Consider the following 7,472-nt stretch of genomic DNA (forward strand, 5'->3'; position numbering starts at 1 on the left):
GAACAAGCGTGTGGGAGCGTGTCCAAGTGCTGAAGCGGCGTGGACATGCGTGTGGGTGCATAGTAAGAGTTACATATGTAGGAGTAGGGTGTGCGTGACTTTGGTCATGCAGTATGGTGTAGTGGGTTAAGTGCCGGGTCTTTGATCCGTAGGGTGTGGGTTCGAGTCCCCACATGGACGTTTTTCTTTTTGCCGACAAGAGAGCGTAGGAGGCAGGCTAGCAGCTAAAACTCACTCAATCAATCTCACTTTTGGTTTTGCAATCTCGGCCCGAAGCCGTCTTCTAAGCTTTCAACTCTCCGCAGCTCGTAGCCCAACTTCCTTTTGGTTATGAGCCCAAATACCGACACCAAGTTCAAGGTCGAGCCTTTCGACGGCTCGAACTACTCGCTGTGGAGCTACAAGATGAAGATGTACCTGATGTCCAAGGGATTGTGGGAAGCTGTCTCCGGGGAAGCCGGATCGACGGCGAAGGAGCAACAAGCGCACGCGGCGATTGTGCTCAACCTGAACGACTCGCAGTTGATGCACGTGGTGACGTCCACGACTGCGAAGGAGGCGTGGGACACGTTGAAGAAGTTCCACAAGACTCAAGACATGGCGAACCGGCTGTGGCTCAAGGAAAAGTTCTCGGCGTTCAAGTTCACGGCGTCCTCCGTCGGCAAGCACGTGACGGAGTTGGAGAAGCTCGTGATGGAGATGAAGAACGCGGGGTGTGAGCCAACTGAGGAAGACGTCTGCGCGACGATGCTGCGGAGTCTGCCATCGAGCTACGAGGCTCTGGTTCAAGCGTTTCGCATGTCAGTAAGTGAGTTCAAGCTTGCAGACCTGGTGAGCAAGCTGATTGCGGAAGAAGTGCGTCAGAAGGACTCGAACCGCATCGAAGAGGCGACTGCGCTTCTTGCCGGCAAGGGCAATGGGAAGCAGCAGCAGAAGAAGAAGAACCCACGCGGGATGCGCAAGAAGGGGCCCTTCGGGAAGTGTTTCAACTGTGGCAAGCCTGGCCACTATGCGAGGGATTGCCGTTCCGAGGCAAGTCCCGATGAAGATGTCCAAGACCAGTCGAACGTTGCGTTCCATGCGACGGAAGCTTTTGCTAGCGAGTGCTGGGTGATGGACAGCGGTGCTTCGGCACACATGTGCAAGACACGCGACGCGTTTCAAGAGTACTCGGGTGTAAAGACTGCGCGCACCATATCGAGCGCAAAGAGCAGCGCGAGCTTGAAGATTCTCGGGGTTGGAACAGTTGTTCTGCGTGTCTGGACTGGGAGTGCGTGGATAAACGCGCGACTGGAAAACACACTGCACGTTCAAGATTTGAACAAGAATCTGTTCTCTCTCACGGCTGCAACGGCACGCGGCATGACCGTGACTATGGACAGCGAGCAGTGCGTTGTGAAACGCGGCGGCCAAGTGGTGGCGACGGGCAGGAAGCAAGGCAAGCTGATGTTCCTCAACATTGAGGGCGGCGACGAGTGCCATGCGGCTGAAGACAATATGGATTTGTGGCACCGGCGACTCGGCCACGCGTCTTTCGGCACGCTGAACTCCATGATCAAGGACGGGAAACTCAAGGGTGCGCTGGCAGAGCCTGGAACCGTGTGTGGCGTGTGTGCGACTGCGAAGCAGGCACGCAAGCCTTTCAAGTCGACCAAGGAGGGACTCGAAGCCAGGGAGAGCGCACGCAAGGACACCACTGTGTGCTCTGATGTGTTGGGGCCCGTCACTCCTGCATCCAAGTCGGGCTACAAGTACATTGTGAGCTTCATCATGATGAAGAGTCGCTTTGTGACAATCTACCCACTGCGCAAGAAGAGCGAAGTGTGTGAGGCGTTCAAGAAGTTTCTCAAGGAGGCAGAAACAAGTGCGGGCATCAAGGTCAAGGTGCTACGCAGTGACAACGGCGGTGAATACTGCAACGCGGGGATGGTGGCTCTGTGCGACGAGAAGACCATCAAGCAAGAGTTCACGGTGCCTTACAACCCGCAACAGAACGGCATGGCAGAGCGGATGAACCGTACGCTGGTCGAAATGACACGCTGCATGCTGGAGGAGAGCGGGATGGACAAGTCGTACTGGTGCGAGGCCATCATGACAGCTGCAGACATTCGGAACGTGTTGCCTAACACGTCAAGCCCACACGCAAGCCCATTCCAGCTGGTTTTCAAGAGGGCGCCACGTCTGGAGCACATGCGCGTTTTTGGGACCGAGTGCTACGCCCATGTGACCAAGCAGAAACGCAAAAAGCTAGACAACTCGGGGATCAAGTGCGTGTTTCTCGGCTACGCCAAGCAACACAAAGCATATCGACTCCTGGACCCCAGCGACGGATCGATCGTGATTTCAAGGAGTGTGACGTTTGCTGAAGCGCCACCGGTCACAATGGCGAAGACGCGCAACCAGGAGGTGATCGACATCATCGACAACGATGAAGAAGAGGAGCGCACCGAAGAACCCAGTGTTGACGACGGTTTCAGCACGCCCCCAACACGCCCACTCCACGAACCCGAGGAGCACAGCGGACCGACCGGATCTGTGCCAACGCGTGGCTCTAGCACGCCAGGGAGAGACGGCGAAGAGGAGTGAATGGTGCGTCCGGCACGCAAAAGGCGTGGAGTCGTGCGCTACCAAGACGAATTTCCCGGGACTCGAAGGGGTGAGTTCAACCTGGACGACTACGAGGCTGAGTTCGATTCCCTCTACTGCTTCCTCACCGAAGACGACGACGGTGAGCGCGCGGTGTCGTACGATGAAGTCATGCGGAGCAAGTACAAGGACGAATGGCTGCGCGCCATGGAAAGCGAAATGAAGTCGCTTGAGGATCACCGCACCTGGAAGTTGGTGGACATACCGTCAGACAAGAAGGCGATTGGGTGCAAGTGGGTGTTCCGTATCAAGCGTGACCCGAGCGGGAAGATCATCAAGTTCAAGGCTCGTCTCGTGGCGAAGGGCTTCACGCAACGTCCAGGGGTCGACTACACGGAGACTTTCGCTCCTGTAGCACGCAAGGAGTCCATCAACACGGCGGTGGCGATTGCAGCAGAGGAAGACATGGAGGCTGAAAATGTGGATGTGGACACCGCGTTTCTCTACGGCGACGTTGAAGAGGAGCTCTATATGGACCAGCCGGACGGATTTGAAGACCAAGTCAACCCAACCAAGAAGTGCCTGTTGATGCAAGCGCTTTACGGCACGAAGCAAGCGGCACGCCAATGGAACAGCAAGCTGAACAAGCACCTGGAGGGCCAAGGTTTCCATCGGTCAGCGGCGGATCCGTGTGTGTATGTTCGGCGTTCGGACTCGAAGTTCAGCATCATTATCGTCTACGTGGACGACCTCATGATCTTCAGCAGGACGAAAGCGGAGATCGGTGAGATCAAGAAGGCGCTGAAGCGCGAGTTCAGCATCAAGGAGCTCGGTGAGCTGAAGTACTGTCTCGGCATCGAGATCCACCGCAACCGCGACGACAAGACCATCGTCATGAATCAGCGAGCGTATATTCAACGACTCGCGGAGAAGTTCGGCGTGGAAAAGTGCAAGGCAGTGCACACACCAGCGGACAGCAACTCGAAGCTGGTGAAGCCGTCAGAAGACGAAGATTTCGTGCCCAGGTACCCGTATCGCGAGTTGGTGGGGGCTTTGATGTACCTCGCAACTTGTACGCGCCCGGACATTGCTCAAGCTGTGGGTGAAGTGGCCAAGTTTTGCGAGCGGTACAACAAGTCTCACTGGGTGGCTGCGAAGCGGATTTTGAAGTACTTGAAGACCACTCAGGACCTGGGACTCGTGTTCAACGGCGGGACTAAGGGAGAGCTGATCGGCTACGCGGATGCGAACTGGGCAGGTGATTTGGACACCCGGCGCTCGACTACTGGCTACGTGTTCTTCCTGAACGGGAGTGCAATTTCGTGGAAGTCGAAGCGGCAACCGACAGTGGCAACCTCGAGCACGGAGGCAGAGTACATGGCACTGTACAACGCCACTCAAGAGGCAGTGTGGCTGCGTCAGCTACTACTGGACGTGGGGTGTGAGTGTGTGGGTGCGACTACCATTTTTCAGGACAACCAAGGTTGCATTGCGCTGGCCAAGAACCCAGCGTACCACTCACGCACCAAGCACATCGACTTGAAGTATCACTTCTTGCGCGAGAAGGTGGAAGACAAGGTCATCGTGCTCGAGTACAAGCCGACAGACGAGATGATCGCAGACGGGTTTACCAAGGCACTGGCGCGACCCAAGCACCGCCAGTTTCTCGTCGGACTCGGCATGGACGCCTAAGACGCCAAGCACAGCGCATCAAGGGAGAGTGTTAGAGGGTGCTGCGTGTGCATGTGCGTGTGTGCACCAGGTGTGGGTGCAAGGCATGTGTGCGTGCGCGTGCCTCTACGCGTGTGCGGGGGGATTTGTAGCGGCGTCAAGTGCTCATGATGAGACGCGCAGGTTGCGTGCGCGTGAGAACAAGCGTGTGGGAGCGTGTCCAAGTGCTGAAGCGGCGTGGACATGCGTGTGGGTGCATAGTAAGAGTTACATATGTAGGAGTAGGGTGTGCGTGACTTTGGTCATGCAGTATGGTGTAGTGGGTTAAGTGCCGGGTCTTTGATCCGTAGGGTGTGGGTTCGAGTCCCCACATGGACGTTTTTCTTTTTGCCGACAAGAGAGCGTAGGAGGCAGGCTAGCAGCTAAAACTCACTCAATCAATCTCACTTTTGGTTTTGCAATCTCGGCCCGAAGCCGTCTTCTAAGCTTTCAACTCTCCGCAGCTCGTAGCCCAACTTCCTTTTAACTCGACATCCGGCGAGGAGCTGCATAGCTCGCAGTCCCCACCCAGTGGGTTATGTGCCACTCCACACGCATCGTTAGGGCTGGGCCCAGGATTGCTCGGCTCGTGGCCGACCGCGACATCGTTGGCACGCAGCGATTCTTCGCCATCGTGGCGCTCACCGCTCAGCGGATAACGTGCCGCTCCACGCGCATCATCAGGGCTTTGCCCACGATGCCTCAGCTTACTGCCGACCATACCATCAGCGGCCTGCAGCGATGGCTCGTTATCACAACGAGTCCCGCTCAGCGGATTACGTGCCGCTCCACGTACAGCCCCTTCGGGACTCTTGTCTACGACATCATGAGTGTCAATCAACTCCGACACGCCGATGTCCAGCACGTTCACCGTCTCGGTTCAGTGCTCTCGCCAATAGCGGTTTTGCTTCCTAGCAGAGGTGGGTTCATGACTCGCCAAAGCTTCACCAGGAGGCAACCGCGTAGCGCCTAAGGTCTTAGACCTCCAATCAATCCATGGCTCATGGCGTTCCAGCCATGCCATGCCCAGGATGAGATCATATCTCGAATCCAGGTCAAGGACCAGACAGCGTTCAACGCTATCGAAGTCCAGAAACTTCACGCCAAGGTTCACAGCAACCTTGGGCACCGTAACACGGGTTCCCGTTGCGAGACGGACAGTGATAATATCACTCGTACGCGCTACCAGCGCCTCGGCATACTGCCGACTTCCTTCCATCGTGGAGCGTCGAGCATAATTGCCCGACGCTCCCGAATCGATCAATATCGTCCACGGCTTATCAAAGCCCTTCACGGTCGCTTCAACGACCAGCAAGCCCGGCTTGCATACACGTTCCGTGTTAAAGAGCACGGTGCTCTTCGGGGCTAAGCCCTGCTGACCTCCTTACTGAGGCTCAACAGAACTTAGTTCTTCCCCAGTAGGCCGCCCCGCGCCTACTGAGCGTTGACGTTTCCCCGTCACGAACCAGATTTCTGGTAAGAAGCAGGGCTTCGGCTCGCCGGAGTCTGGCGCTGCTTACGCAGCGGGCAACCTGGTCGCAGGTGCTGGGTGCTCCCACACACGAAGCACCGGCGGATGCCGATGCGCTGCTCGGCAGCAAGAAGCTCAGCTTCTTCGTCTTCAGCATGGCTGAGATCCATCGGCTCGGGTCCACCCGAGGAGCCGGCGGCTCCGGATGAGTTCGTCTGCGACGTTCCCCACCCGGCTCGGGCCGACTTAAAGTTGAACTCGGCGTTCAACGCCACGCTCACTGCCTCTTCAAAAGAGGTGGGGTGAACTCGGAATACTTCCGTTCTGGCCACGCCAGTGCGGAGGCCTTCCATGAAGATGGTCACCGTGACCGCCTCCGGAAGAGGGTCCGCAGCCATACCGGCAATAAGAGTTCGTAACTCTTGGACGAAGTCCACCAACTCCTTCTTTCCTTGGCGGGTAGCCAGGAAGCGTGGTCGCACGCGATAGGCCTGGTTAGGCGGCGAGAACACTCGCGACAGCTGAAGCTTCAGCTGCTCCCAGGATGGGAACGCGCTGTCCACCGACGTGCCACACGTTAGGGCCCACTCCCGGGCCCGGCCACCCAGCTTGGACACGGCCAGTGCCACGCGCTGTTGCTCCGTCTGGAGTATGGCGGACGCCATGGCCATCTCGACCTCTCTAATCCAGAGCAGGAGATTCTCTCTTTCCTTGCCTTCAAAGGTCTTCACGCTCACCATGAGCGGCTTAGCTCGTGGAGCTCCATCCGATGCCGGCTTGGGCGTCGTAGACGCTGTCACAGCCGTCATCTTCTGTTGTAGATGTTCCAACAGAGCATTCTCATAACTCGAGAACGCCTCCAGACGCGCATTAATCGCGTCGGGGCCTTGCGAAGCAAGATGAGCCACACCTTCCGGGCCCAACAAGGACATCAGATTTTTAAGCCCGTCCTGTTGGTTCGGGGGTAAGTGGGCAAATTGCTCCATCCTCACAGAGGGACAGTCGTAAGACTCAGGTGTAGGATTGACTACAAGTGCTACCAAGTGCAGCGGGGCTGCCGTAGCTTGCGTCAGAGGAAGACGTAGACTCTCAGAGTCTTAGTTCGGTTGTAAACCTAGGTTCTATACCAGAACCAAGTACAGTCTGTAGATATGCGATGTACAGACTCCTAGAGTTATTAATACCTTAAATAAGGCTAATAGACACTAGACTTCAAAACGTGAACTGATTTTTATTGTTGTTATTCGCGGCAGGGCGCCAGTGGGGTAAATGTATAACACTCACTATCTACCATAGTGGAGCCTAGTAATATGCATGACGGGTGGCTGTGAGGCCACCAACCTAAGTCTCGTGTACACACACCAACTTGGGTGTGCACACCATTTGTGTGAAACACACTATTCGTGTACGATACACTAACGGGTACGTGTAACCCGTTACAGCCCATGTATCCTTACCCATGTGTAGACCTGCTTTTGAAACATGTTTGGTCATGTTTGTAATTAATGATTTATCTTGCAGTTTTATTTTACAAAATTTGATGTCACTCATTTCTGTCACGCGTTGCTCAAGCGAGAAGCCTTCCTCCCCTCCCGCATCTGCTGCAGCCTCTTGAGCTCTGCCCAGCCCGGAGCACTCCGAGGTCACTCGCACAAGCGTCGTTCGCTCCCCGACGTGCACCATACCTCCGTCCCACGGCAGAGAA

The sequence above is a fragment of the Phytophthora ramorum genome, assembly GCF_020800215.1.
Source record: "Phytophthora ramorum isolate Pr-102 chromosome Unknown Phyram_PR-102_s0001, whole genome shotgun sequence".
Lineage (NCBI taxonomy): Eukaryota > Oomycota > Peronosporomycetes > Peronosporales > Peronosporaceae > Phytophthora > Phytophthora ramorum.